The sequence below is a fragment of the Podarcis erhardii genome (genome assembly GCF_964252035.2).
Source record: "Podarcis erhardii genome assembly, chromosome: 6".
Taxonomy (NCBI): domain Eukaryota; kingdom Metazoa; phylum Chordata; class Lepidosauria; order Squamata; family Lacertidae; genus Podarcis; species Podarcis erhardii.
Window position 1 is genome coordinate 32627580 of NC_138510.1, and position 15085 is coordinate 32642664.

Consider the following 15085-nt stretch of genomic DNA (forward strand, 5'->3'; position numbering starts at 1 on the left):
GACAGGGTGGCACCGTATAAAGAGCAGCGATCAGATTTCCGTTCAGCTTAAGCTTTAAATCACTCTCAGGCGACCCCATTTAACAAAGTTGTTGAGAGATCTTTTTCAGGATGAAACGCCAATATATTGTGAATTGCCTTCTGGGCGCTTTCCCCATCCAATAACTCCATACCACTCACTGATGAAAGAAATGTTGCAAACTTCGTTGATACCTCGTAGTAGCGACTTTTAAAAGTGTTCTGCAGCATGATAGGCGAGATAATGAAATGTACATCTTTTTATTACTCTCCTCTACAGAAAGTTAAACAGAGTTCCTCCAAGGCAGGCATAGGCAAACTTAGCCCTCCAGATATTTTGGGGCTACAACTCCCATCATTCCCAGCTAACAGGACCAGTGGTCAGGGATGATGGGAAGTGTAGTCTCAAAACATATGGAGGGCCGAGTTTACTTATGCCTGCTCCAAGGTCACCCCCACAGATCAGAGTAGCTTTTACATACAACACCCCTTAAAAACATGGGGCAAACATATGCCCCCAGCTATGCCCATGCTAGGTAGTAAAATGGGTGATATCCACTAACCTACGGGAGGCCGCAACTTAAGTGAGGGTTACACTTCGGGGTTTGTACCAAAGCCAAAATTGCATATAATCAAAGCATATTGGGTGCAATGGTGGGTGGGATTGCTAAAGTTCCCTCCCCCTCGGACACCTGTCCGCCTTATTTTTTGCCATCTGCGTAAAGCTGAATGTGCACAAGTTAAATGCATGTAAGTTGCCAGTGTACTGTACTTCAGTTTATTTCAACCTTCCCCACTCAGGTTCTAATAACTTTTACATTTTTTCTCTCAGTCGCCTCATCTTTTCTCCCAAGTTTCCCCAACTGAATTTGTATTATAATATCAAAGGATCTCACTCTAGCATAAACCTGAAAGCATTAAATTCTGATATATTGGCCTAGTTCACTTACTATCAGCTTTTTCTAGATGAGAGGAATCAATACTCATTTCTTCTTTCACACAACACTTACAGTTCCCCCTCCCATCTTCTAAACAGCTATAGCTGCTCCTGCTGATAAAATCATTACTTCCAGCAACTTAGCCAAGAACTACGTATTTAGAGAGCAATAGGCTGTGATTTTTTTTTTTTTGTTATACAGTAACGAAATAACTTGATTTATATAGACTAAGAAAGCCTATAAAAACGAAACCAACAGAGCAGAATTCTTTATGCGATTTACCACATGGGGGGGGCGGGTTGACCATAAATATGCTGCAAACAGATAAGGGAGGGGGGAAAGCTTAGCTTTCTCATAAGTGCAGTTTGTTGATCTGCAAATATTAGCAAGTGAATTTTTTTTAACATTGTCTCCTGCTTAATTGTAGATCAAGCTGCTGTTAAAGGCACAGCTGCAGGAACTGATTAAAATATAGATGTGTTGCCAATCTCAGAAGATCTAACAAAAAGCCCATTTTGGTTCAATCATTGTCTGCAAAATGTGTACACAGTGATATATTCAGTGTTAGAGGACTAAAGCCATTCGTGTTTAAAATTAATTTCAGATAAATTAAGACTGCAATCCTAAACATGCACTTTCTGAGTAAACATGCATAGGATTGTGACAAAGTTTAGCAGTTATCTCACATGGGAAATTTAATTATTCAAATTTAACTGATGATTTGCTATATAGAATGCAGCAAGCTAAGTGGTCCAATGTCTTAATGTAATCTACACCAGAACTTAGACACTAGGAAGCTGCTTTACTTTGTGCTGGTGTGCATCCTAAGGCCTAATTAGATTTAGGCTGCCTGTAAGAAACTCCTTTTTAAATTTAAAAATACTGTAATGGTTTTTAGCTCAAAAGGTAGTAAAGGGATTTAGCAATAGCTTAAACAGCTACAGAGAGTATGAGAACTATACCATTAAGGAGGTACTTTGTAGTGAATATAAATACTGTGTTCATCCTCCTAGACTACCTTTATGGTCTGCTACAGTGGATTGCAGCCCTAAAGCCGCAGGTCTTCATCCCTACTGCTGTTCTTGTGCCACTGAAGAAAGTACAGAAGTCTGGGGAAAAAATTGAAGTACTGTATTGAATTCAGTGGGACTTAATCCTCAGTACCTTATGTGTCTGTATTATACACTGTGCTTTGATGCGCTCAGACCATGATGTCAGATTTTTAAAAACAGGTGTTGGCACTTTCTGTGAGCTTGGACATTATTTTTTTGCCTAACATTAACTGGTTTCCTCTCCTATTTCACCTTTCTCTGCCCCAGCTTAGCCTTGATGCCAAAGGATATCTCAATATTTCATACTGCATCATGAATTAAATGTTTATTTATGGAAGTTGGCACTGGCTAATAATTCAGAACCTTCCTTCCTCTCCCAAGTACAGCTAGAAGTCATGTCTCTGGCAGAATAGAGAAAACTTGGAAAGAGGCCCATTTCCTAGCAGAAGTACATACTCCAGCCTAATAAGCTCCTTAGCTAGACTCTCCTTTAGATTAGCACATGGAAAATGAGTTTTTCAATCTTTTTACTTGGATCGTGTGTGTGTGTGTGTGTGTGTGTGTGTGTGTATATATATATATATATATATATATATATAAAATCAGGACCTTCTCCCAGAATTGAATAGCAATACTGTACTGTGCAACTTGCATCCCAGTGCTATTTATTGGACTCTCAGCATAGCTGTCAACTTTCAGATTTGAAAATAAGGGGATCAGTAGCCTCACCTGTCCCAAGGACAGTCTACGAGATATCTAACAATCCGGGATAGCAGCGGGAAACGGCGCTGGAATAAGGGAATTTCCCGCAAAAAAAGGGAAGGTTGACAGCTATGACTCTCAGATAGGTGTCCATATAATCCCATTAATTACTGTGTGCTTTTAGGTAGCTCCCACTGTTTCCAACGGACATTATTAGGACGGCATGATCTTATGCGCCTTTACTCAATAACCAAGCCCCTTAAACCTGTGTTCCCTCACTTAGCTTGTGGGGAAGCCCCACTGAGCTCAACAGAACTTCAAACACGAACAGAATCGGGCTGTTAAATGCAAGCAGGTGGGTGTGCACTGCTATGTCCCGCTGAGCATGAGCATCAGCACCCACTTCCAAGGAGCAAGGACCATTCTGACTCCAAGCCAGCCAGCCAGCCACTCACTCAAATGCTCTGATCCTCAGTATGCTTGGAGGAAATCCATCCCTCTGACATCAACGCGACTCCTTTTGCCAGGCAGCCGCGTTTAAGCTTGTCGTTTAGCAAATGACAAGGGACGTAAGAAAAACTCCGTACCGCCAGCGCCGCTTTCTCCTTTTCCGCATGCGGAGAGGCGGGGCCAGAAGGAGCGGTCCTGAGAGCGGGGGGGGGGGGGGTAAGCGAGGGGGCGGGGCCTCGTCCTATTGAAACGGCGCTGGGAAATAATAGTGGAATAAAGGGGGCGTGGCCTCTCAGGCAAGAGGCCGGCACGGGGGCGTGGCCTCCGGCGAGCAGAGAAGGGTGAGGCGGCATGGGGGGCGGGGCCTTCCGCGAGCAGGGACGCTGCCGTGGTAGCGGCTGCGGTGCGCGAAAGCCTCCTTTCCGAAGCCGGTGAGTGGCGGTTGCTCCTGAGGGGAACGAGATGATGAGGGGGGAGGGGGGGGGAGAAAGAGAGCGCGGGGTGCTGCCTTCAGGTTGGTTACCTCAGCGCGCCTGAGGGCGACTTGCCCGGATGGAAGCGGGAGCAGGCGAAGCGAGGGAGCCGTTGTCTGGCTGAGGGGGCTTTTTGCCGTGGTCGGGAATGCAAGGCGGCGGGGCGGTGGAGAAACGTGGCTGCCCAGTATACCATCTTCGCCTCGCCGTTCTGAGGCGCTGCGGCTCGGCCGGGGTGGAGGCGGCTCGGGCGGGCGAAGCGAGCGTGACCACCCGCTCTTTCTCTCCAGGCCTCTGCCTGCCCGTCCTTGCCGCAGCATGTCAGTCAGAGAGCCCCCCTCGCCTGTTTCGCTCCGCCGCCGCCAGTGCTGCGGGGGGCGAATGAGGCCGCGAGCAGGTGCCCAGCGTGGCGGGCCGAGGCGCATCCATCGACGCCACCGTCCCTTTGGCTTCTCGGGCTCGCGTCATACCAGGGATGCTGGGAGTCGGGCAGGGTGGGAATGCGAAGCGAGCGTCTTTCTCAGCCCCTCCAAACCTTGGGGGGGGGGAGTCTTCTGAGCTTAGCAGATATCGCCTGCCTCTCTTCTTCTGAAGCTACTTCGCTTCCACAGCATTGGAGGTAAAGGTGATGGGCGTAGACGGCGGTCACTCAGGGACCGCGACGCTTCAAGTGCTGGGAAAGAGTACCGTGCTCGTGTAGCCAAGCCTGGCCTTGCCAGTTCGCCACAGTCCAGTGTATTGATACTGATGATGCCCACAGAGTGAGAAGGGGGACGTGCGGGCCTAGTGCCATGTTTGCTGTGGCTTGTGGCTCTCATTGTGGAAAAGTAAAAAAGAATAAAAAGCTCCTGCTGGTTTATTTTCTTTTTAAGCCTTGCCACCTGCTTCTACCAATAGGAGTATGAATTCTTTTCCCTGTGTCTCTTAGAAGGTGTTCAGTTTCAGCTGCTTTTGTGTGGTTCAGGGAGGGGTTATATTCAACACTTGGAAGATTATTATTAGAACCCAATGTATTTAGCTTAGAGATGGATTCTTTCGGTTTTGTAATTTGAGGCGCACATAGAAATTTGCAGATGATATTCACTGTTTTACAAACTGCGACTTTGGTTTCAGTTGGCAATTAGGGTGTCATGCTATTGCATAATTATTATTTGCTTGTTGGGTGGTGTATAATAGGCTATTGTGAAATCCAGCCCATGTCACAGGGCTGTATTCCTTCCTAAAATATGAATGATATGCTTTTTTTTTGTATATATGATTCCTATGAAATAGGAGCACTACACCATGGAACATTTGCATACTCTAATTACTTGGATCCCTCTCTTCTTAGCATTGCCATAATTTCCAAAGGTGATATGCAAAATGGCCCCTCCCTCTCCAGTACTTGTCCCGAAAATCTTAAAATGAAGCCTGAAATAAGGAGGAACAGATGGATGTGACAAATGGTTGAAAGAAACACAAGGGGAGAGCATGATAGTACAGAACAAGAGAAACAGCTGTCATAACACACCAGCTGCTGAACCATTCTTGAGCATTCTGTAAGCATCATGGTTGCTTTTAAACTGTATGTATGTATACACACACACACACAGAATTAGACAAAATAAGTGATTTCATCTACACTCAGATGTCACAAATGAATGCCTAAATGAAACTATGCTCCTTGCTTTTTAGTATCAAGTAATAAAATTCAGTCCTACATAAAATAAAAATGACAAGGTTGCAGCCTCCTACTCTAGCTCTTTAATCTGAAGCTTTTTTTAAGTGCTAGGAGTGTTCTTTCTATCCATGCACCTAATACTTGCAAGCTATGTGGGGTCTATTGGTGATGCCCCTGTTAATCACCGTAGCCTAGTGTGAATGGATGAATAGGGTTGGCATAGGTAGCAGAGACAAATTGATTGTAGCACTACCCAGCAGTGCTTACTGCAGTGGTTCTCAAACTTTTGTTTCTGGGCCACACTTTCAGAATAAAAATTTGTTCATGCCACAGTGAATATTTTATTGATACGAAATACATGGGAAAATAAAAAGAAACAACTTCTAGCAGTGATTTACAACATGACTACTCTATCATATGATCATGGGGCATCCAGAAAGTATAAAACAATGCAGATACTTAAGAATCTTAGAGTTGGAAAGGACCCTGAGGATCCCCTTCAATACAGGAACCTCACTCAACATGTGGTCCCCCATTAAGTTTGAAACCATATCAGACTGCTTAGCTTTGCAAATGTGCTAGCAGTTTCATTGCTGCACCACTAAGAACATGAATCATTCCCAAAATATAACATTGATTCTCCTTGAATCTTCTCAACACACTTGCCATCCTCTCCTGCCACACCAGCATGATGCTTCACACCCTTTGAGAACCAATGGCTTAGTGTCTCACCTCTGCTTCTAGCTTTCTGCTGCAGCCAAAGGAGAATATGCTTTCTAGACAAGCTCTTGGTCTCCTGAAGTCAAGAAACAAATGGGTTGAGCTGCTTGTAAAACAACTCATCTGTAATATCTACAAGAAAGAAAGACTGTCTTTTCTGGCAGCGCATACAGTACTTTTATTCTAAACATGGACTTGGTAAAACCAATGAGGGGAGTGGGCAGTCTAGCAATTGTCACTAGACAGAAGGGAGATTGTACCTTTTGTCTTCCATAAAGAGCACACAACAAGGAGAAGAACATCCTAGGCTCAGTATTCAGGGAATGAGCAGCTGCAAGGACCTTATTTCCCACCTCAGTTCCAAAAGACCACCTCAAAAGTTTTATGCTCATAGGGGTGGAGGGACTGATAAAACAATTAAAGAACCAAGGACCTCTGAGTAGTTGCATCACCTTAATCTTAGCAAGAACACCAACAGATTAATCTAACTTCCAGCTGCCTGTTAAAAGTGTACTCATTGCTTTCCCACTATCAAACTGATAGCTGTCATAATTCACTCTTCAGCCTTGTGGGTCTGTTGTTTTAGATTGCAAGTCTGTTTCAGTTTGATTTATGGATAGCAACTATTTAATGGAGGCTCTTCAGAAATAATAATTGGAGAAAGAATGAAGTAGAGGTCTTTCTTTGGGCAGAGTTTTGTATATTCTGGGCTCCAAAAATCCAAATATTTCATACTTACACTCAATTAATGTATACTAAGAAAAACAGAATTTAGTTTTGAGTTTTTGTTAAACATGACTTAAAACATGATCCTAAGCATGTTTCTCCATTAGTAAATGCAGGGAAATGTACCTTGCAGTATTGCCCTCACAGTGTGTTACACAAGTATTCAGGTTTCTATAGGGTTGCCAAACTTTTTTTGGAAACCCAGCCACCTGAGTTGTGCCATATGGGTCTCCCTTTCTATTCTGGGTGTTAATTTCCTTGCCTTATTTGCATTTATAAATAAAAAATGGATGGTTGTACTCTTTAAGATATTGGGGACTACTAGAACTTGGTTTCTGAAAAATGAGATGGGCATAGTTCGGTGGAAGAGTACATACTGTGTGCCATTTCAAGGTGGGATTAGGAAAGGCCTGTGTTTGAAACCCTGAAGGGTTGCTATCGGTGTAGAACATGGGTAGGCAAACTAAGGCCTGGGGCTGGATCTGACCTAATCGACTTCTAAATCCAGCCCTCAGACAGTCTGGGAATCAGCATGTTTTTACATGAGTAGAATGTGTCCTTTTATTTAAAATGCATCTCTGGGTTATTTGTGGGGCATAGGAATTTGTTCATTCCCCACCTCCAAATATAGTCCGGCCCCCCACAAGGTCTGAGGGACAGTGGACCGGCCCCCTGCTGAAAAAGTTTGCTGACCTCTGGTGTAGACAATATTGTACTAAATGAACCCATGGTTTGATTCACTATAAGGCAGTTTCTTATGTTTCTGTGACTTGTATCACATGTGCAAAGCTTAGAAAGGCACCATGTTGGCTACCTCTGGCTTAGGCACAGCAGTATCTAAGCCAGAGGTAGCCAACATAATGCCCTCCAGATGTTACTGGACTCCTGTTCCTTTCTTGCCTGCCTACCACGAGTAAAATAAACAAGTTCATAGTGAATATACAGTGGTACCTCAGTCTATGAACAGTCCTGTTAATGAACTATTCAGGCAACAAACTCTGCAAAACCATAAGTGTTCTGGTTAACGAACTTTACCCTGGAAGACAAATGGAAGCCGAACAGTGGAAGGGCACCGGTGGCAGGAGGGAAAGCACGCCTCGGTTTAAGAATGCTTTGGTTTAAGAACAGACTTCCGGAACGAATTAAGTTTGTCAACCGAGATACCACTGTACTTTGGATTCTCATATTTATTTTTGTTAAGGTGTTTTCAGTTAAAAGAATTAAAGTGATACAGAAAAAAGAAGGAAAAGTGAGAGGGATTCTAGCCTTATGTCTGCATCCTTGAAATTTAAATTCATTGGGCTGGATCCAGACTAAGTTAGATGAACTATGACAAATATGTCAGGACTGATTTGTTCCATTGATTTGAATAGCAGATATTCAGTTCACTTAGTCTGGGTTCCCCTCATAGTTTTCTTGTCTCAAGACAATTCTCATCTCTTTCTTGAGAAGGTAAGCACTGGAGTATATTGAAATCAAGGCTGAAGGTTGTATCTAAAGCAGTGCCAGCAGAGATTTGCTGGTGTAGTGATATTTCCATTTCATTTTTTTCCTTTGTGTTCCACCCAAAATATTCTCCAGAGGGTTCCCTTTGGAGCTGATTTTGAGGGCACATGTAGTACAAGTTCTGTTCTGCTACTGCAAGTCTCTTATGCTAACCGAATGGAAGCATTGGATACCACTCTATATTGGCAGATTTCTTGGAGGAATTAATCTGTACTGTAATCTGTGTAGCTATCAGCTTGTTGGGCTTCCAAGACTTTAGGATAATTCTTTCAAACTAGTTTTTAAAGCCATATATTTACATCAGATTATGAAATAATCACTAAGTCAATCAAAATAGTAACTGGGTTGCTAAATCTGAATGTGTAATCAATAGAAGATGGCTAGCTTTCTGTAGTGAGAGAGCTGCACTTCATGCCTAATAAATTAAGTCAGATTTGTTAAATGTTAAATAAATCTAATTCTTGCTGCAGTTCTCCTTTCATAGCAATTCTAAGGTTGGAGAAATTTCAGGGTTTTTCATGTACTGACTTTCCATAAGGGCGTGTTTATTTTATTTCTATCTGTTGCAAAGGCACAGAAAATGAATGCAGTTTAATTTGCTGCACCATGAAATAGTTCTTTGAAATATTTAAGAACCTTCTCTGCCTGTTTCCAATGTTAAGCATTCTTATGTTTCTAGGAATGAGACATTGCTTTCACTGAGACATTATGCTAGTGTTGAAATTGCCTGTACTGCGGATTCAGGCCAGTGAATACATGTACACAATTCTAGAGTTTCCTAACATATTAGGAATCTAAACTTCAGACTAGATTTCATCTTTGTCTTCAGTCTTTACTGTATTAGTGTTTGCCTTTGTACAAAATCAGCATTCAAAAATACCAGAGATGGGGAAATTGTGGCCCACTTTATGTTGTTAGATTCTAACTCTCCATAGCCCAGGAATCATGACCAACGGTCAGGAATGATGAAAGTCGTAGTCTAACAGCATCTGGATAGTCAGAGGCTTCCCATACCTGATACGGATATTTTAAAATGGGTAATAAAGGAAACTTTCTCCCCCTTTCCACACAGCATTTCAACAAACTTTTCTTTGAATACATGCTCCACTTCTCAACACCATGGAACGTGTTTCCTGGCAGGTTTGCAACTAGCAGGAGGGTGAGCAAAGATTTTTTTCTGTAGCAAGGCTGCTGCCCTGAAGCAAAACCTCTCCTCTTCTCTGCATCATACGTGCACACTCCTGCTTGTTTCATGAGTATGGAAATCATTATTTTAGTAGTGTTTTCCACTAAGCCAGTAAAGATGTATGGTCTGTTTGTTTGTTTATTCCTATTTTCTCTTAGATATTAGATAATTGTTGTTTTGTATATTTACTTCTATAAGTAACTTTAAGTATTGCATGTTGTTGTTGTTATTATGAAATTTATTATCCACCCTTCACCAGCAGGCCTCAGGGTGGGCTACAACAATTTAAAATTCAGTATTAAAAACAGTTAAAATTAATTACAGTCACAGAAATAGGGTGGGTTTTGAAAACACCATCTCATGTTTCAAAGGCCAGTGTAAAGATTTGCTAAAAGCTGTATAGTGAAGGGACCAGACACATCTCAATTTAGGGACTGCCGCAGAGAATGCTTTCTTCTGGGCCACCTCGTTTCCAAATATCTAGGGTTTGGTAACTACCAAGTGGGCTCTCTCTTCTGATCTTAACATCTGTAGAGAAGGAAGCAGTCTCACAAATTCAGGGCTTTAAACAGTAACCAAAGAACCTTGAATTGGGCTTTGAAATGAACTGCCAGCCAGTGCAGCTGTTTTAGAACAAGGGTTATACGAGTTCTAAAGGTAACCCCAGCCAGTAATCTGGTCGCTGCAATTTGAATCAGTTGAAGTTTCAGAGCTGTTTTCAAGGGCAGCCCCATGTAGCCCCATTGCAATAATCCAGTCTGGAAATGACCAGAGCAAGGAGTACCATGACCCAAGGGCTTGTCTGGACTGCCTTTTATTTATTTATTTATTTATTAATAAATATTTATTAAAGTTTTTGAATATAAATGCACAAATAATAAACAATCTTACTTCTGTCACAAACATAGTTTCATCACTTCTTTGGACTCCCTCGCGTCTCCCGCTCCCATTTACATCGTTAAAAATTTTTTCCAAACAAATTATCAACTTGTTTACAATCTCATGTCCACTCATTCAAGTATAATCTAGCAATTCTTCCAAATTTTTTTTTATATTTTCTTTAGTCTCACTTATCATCAAATTTAAATCTAATTTAGTGGTGGCCAATTTTTTATAATCTAGCATCCTTCTTAACATTCAACCAAATTACAATGTTTTTGTAGATACATCTTAAATTTCTTCCAGTCTTCCTCCATCTTCTCTTCTCCCAGATCACGAATTCTGCCAGTCATCTCGGCCAGTTGCATATAGTCCATCAGCTGCATCTGCCACTCTTCCAGTGTGGGTAGATCTTGAGTTTTCCAGTTTTTTGCGATGAGTATCCTTGCTGCCGTTGTTGCATACTGTCTGGACTGCCTTTTATGCTGTCTTTCTAGGTACAGGGCCAAGCTTTAAAGCTCCATGTCCAGGCAGTTTTTGGTTTTTGTCTCAGTGCTTTCCCTAGGAAAACCATGTTTTACCATTGAATCAGAACAAACAACATTTTTTAAAATCTCATAGTTGCAGTGTAGACTAGTGGAATTTAATACAAATTAAACAAAAAAATTAAAAGATAAATTAGAGTCTCTTGAAATCACCAGTTATTTAGCAAGCATATGAAGCAAAGAGAATTCTTTGTTGATGAATTAGTAGATAAGGGAACTGATAGATATTTCTAAATTTTATACATTGAAAAGGGTTGCTGATGTTACCACCTGCTGATAGTAGTTAAGAGAACTATGTAGTTATGAGATCATTTTTTGAGACAAGGGAACTTCAAAGTAAGTGTGATTTGTATGTTCCATTGAAAACAGTGGGAATTCTAAGAAATGTGTGTAGGATTGACATGTATTAGTTGGTGTTAAAAAATTACTACAAGTTATGCTGTTAGGCAAGACCTGGGGGGAAAGTCTAGGACCCCACTCAGCAAAATGAGAGATGTAGTAGGTCAGTAACACCAAGGCTCCCTTGGGCCTGGCATATTCTGAAGTATTTGAAATTATAGAAACTCATCTAAAGAGCAGGCTCTTGTGAGTCTATTTAGTCAAGAGACTAAAATTACCTAACTAAACCATGAATATATGCAATTAATTGTATTATGGCACTCATTGCCACAGAATGTGGTTGAAATGAGGCTCTGGTAAATTGGTTGTTCTCTGCCACATAATTGAGTTCTGAATATTTCCTCTTGATAATAAAGTGTGTGCGTTCTCTACTTTGAAAAAAGATCATAATTCTCTATCAAGCATAATTCTGTGGCCAGAATTAATTATAGAATTTAATGTCTTTCTGCTTATTTTCAATAACGTATTCTGTTTCCAACATTTATGAGATGAGGAAGGAGCTTGTAGGACACTGAAGCCCTGTTGCTGCCCCCTGTCTACAGTTTATGGTATTTAACCTTGCAACAACTCTACTTCTAGCCTACCATTAATATTTTGTAAGAGCTAGGAATGGGCTTTTCTAAAATTTGAACTTGACAGTCTCAGTATGCTAGATTCTCTGTTTAAATATAATCTTCAAGAGCATATGTGTTATGCATCCTGCTCAGGTAAAATTATTTTTCTGTGCTCCTCTATAATGAAATACCAGCATTCAAGTGAGAATTTAGCACCTAGCACAAAGTTAGATGTTTCATAAATAACAGCTGGGGCTGAGGACTCTCATAGTTGGTCATGGTGCTCATCATATATGGCAATACTTATATTCTATATAAAATGCATTGTCTCAAAGCACCCATTTCTATGTTTCAGTTCCTGTGTCAATCACAATTCTCCATCCAACTGCTTTAATTAGTTCTTCCCCAACTGATTGTATTTGAACTGTCTTGCAGTATTGGGAAGATCTTACTTGTTACCACTGGGTTTTGATCCTGGCCTCATTTAAGTGGTTTAAGCAAGAGATTGGCATTGCATTGCAACCCTTATGGTATGATATACCGGTAGTTATGCTGATTATTTTGTCACCATTTGATTTCCCCAGTGCGTTGTGTTTTCATTAGTACTGTCTTTTGTGAACACTTCCCACCTTTCAGTTTTAATTCTTTCTGGTAAGGGAGTGTTAATGAAGCATTGAGTCACACATGTGCTGCTCTGCAGCTGTATTTATGCTTGATTCCCCCCCCTCCCCATTTGAAACTTTTCACTGGTTCTATTTGAGTTTGGAGAGCATAAGTACTGCATCTGCTGATCATTATAGTGACTCTGGCCTGGCTTTGATGAAACAATGCTGTTTGCCATGACACTGAAACACTATTTTCCATACCTGCCTGCCTGGGTCTTAAAATATTCAGTTGAGACTCTTTTCCTATGTACTCACAAACAAGAGAGTATTTCCTGTTGTAATATCCCAGCTTTGGAATACCTTCCCCTACCCTAAGAGGTATGACTGGCACCAGTCAAGAATGTTTATACATTCTTTTTGTATACACAGAAAGCCAAGCAGAAATCTGTCTCACCTCTGAATGGATATTAATGTGCAGGGCAAAAGGTTTGTGGGTTGTATGATGAAATATATTGAATTGCACTGCCAGGTGGTATAAAAGGTATAGTTGCAAATTAATTAGAATAAGCATACTTATTCTGGAAACACTTGACTTTTAGAATTGGACACTTGATTTAAATGGATTCACCCATTCATTTACAGTTTGATTTGCCCTAATCCACCAAGCTGTGGGGGAGCATTCTCTAAATTATAATGATAATTCTTTTCATAAGAATTAGTTTTGTATTTCCCGATCCATGGAAATAATATGCTTTTGAGGTGGCTAAAACTGGATTGGTGGAATCGTTTATATAGTTAGATAATCTTTGCACAAAGGTTGAATAGTTGCAGTATCCCCACATGTTTGTAATCTAATACAGTTTGAGGTCTCACACTATGCTTTTGTGAATTGTAGAGCAATGGTATTTTGGTAGTGGGAAATACTGTAAGACGAGGATAGTGGGTGGTGACATTACAGTCCTAGTAGGGGCTACGGTTATGTAAGTCCAGGTCCTCAAAGAATGTATGGCAGTAGAGCTGAACAAATAACATTGTACCTAAACGTTGCTAGTTCAGCCATGAAATACTACATTGCAGAAGTATTGCTTTGAAGTCCTAGATATTATCTTTGCTTAATAACAGTTGCTGCCCTCAGTATCACTGAACTCTGAATTAGTTGTTGCTAAAGTGCAAATCTTCATGATCTAATTATGTTTATGAGCAGACAGATAGTCCTGCTCATATTCTTCTTTCCACACTTACTTTTACCAGTGTTTTGTAGCAGTGGTTTTGAAACTTAAAACACATTATTTATGTAATTTAAAATAATTTATATTTTGCTGTTCCTATCTGGGGAGGTCAGAGCAGCATACATTAAAAACAGTAAAACAATGTTATAGCCAGTGCCAAAACTCATGGCCATTGTACCTTTTCATTGTAGTTATTTTCCTGAATGTTAGCTCCCTTACCTTGACAGATAACAGTTTCTTCTCTAGCACAATTCATAAATAGCATTGCATTCCTTCTGTTTATTTAAAAACAACAACACCTCACCCCTACTTTGCACTGCCCAAGCTGTTCAACTCTAGGGATTTTTCAGGCAGTTACTTAAAGAAATTACAGCAAAATATTTCATATCCTCAATAGGATTATTTCTAAAGTAAAGTGGGGAACAATGCTTTCTTTCTTATGCCATTCATTAATATAAAAAGCAATATCTTTAGAATATATTTCTCTGTAATTATCCACATAAGATCTGCAGCTAAAGTAGTCACTTGCTTATAAAGGCGTGTTTTGTAATGGTTTATTATTAGTATCTGGAATTAGCAGTGAGAGCTTTTTCAGCCATGCTTTCCATCCAGTACTCCTCAATTAAAAAATAAAACGCATGACTGTGACAATGAGTAGATTCTTTGGCACCAAGACTGACTGGGAGACTAAGTTGTTCTTAAAACCAAGTATTCTGATTTAGCTGGCTGGAATATGAGGGGATAGGGTGTTGTTCAAACTGCTGAAGAGTAAATGTTGGCTGCATCCCTACTTAGCATGCATCTGCAACCATGGACGAAGGAATGTTTAAGTTCTGAAGTGTCTCAGACTTCAGCTAGTGTCAAAAACGTCAGCACTGAAAACTGACAAGCATAAAATCTGTTAGCCAGTAGAGATTGCCTAGAAGGCTAGATCATTTGGACATTGTTCAGCAACCCCAAAGCAGCTTTGGTAGGTAGAGCAAGCATGCATGACGAGGGAGCAAGACTGATGGTAGTAGAGTGCAGTTTCTTTTCTTAACAAGTACAGTATCTGACTCTCTTTGGAGTTTTGAAGAATTCATAATAAATTATTTCCATCTGAAAATTAACTTGCTATTTTATTTGAGGGTATCCTAGCAACTCATTTTAGTTTCTCTTACTATTTTACTTATTGTCTGAGGTCTTTCCCCCCAAATCCTTGGCTTTTATTTCTATATTGCTGAACTGATCAACAGAGAGCTCCAGTTGTGTGGAGCCCATGCAGTGTGGAGTGGGACTGTACCTGCTATCTCTGACCACTAGGGATATCTGATAGCCACACATTGAAGATAATGTTGGAAAAGGGCCTGTGCACATACTCCAGTATGCACAGGGCTGGTATATATTATGGCTGAACACACACTTTGATTCTGAGGGGTAGTATGTGGATTGGGCCTGTGAGTAC

At 40.8% G+C, this 15085-nt stretch overlaps 1 protein-coding gene across 7 annotated transcripts in view; it reads left to right on the plus strand.

Annotated features, from left to right (window-relative positions):
* Nucleotides 1–3497: 3497 nt before the first annotated feature.
* PPFIA4 (PTPRF interacting protein alpha 4) overlaps nt 3498–15085 on the plus strand; it is a 109158-nt gene continuing 97570 nt past the window's right edge. For 6 of the 7 annotated variants that reach the window (XM_081866984.1, XM_081866986.1, XM_081866987.1 and 3 more), the window contains exon 1: nt 3498–3590. The gene's annotated coding sequence lies outside the window, so the exon portion shown is untranslated. Of the gene's footprint in view, nt 3591–9316; nt 9404–15085 lie in introns of all 7 variants that reach the window. The other variant, XM_081866985.1, reaches the window with a different exon arrangement.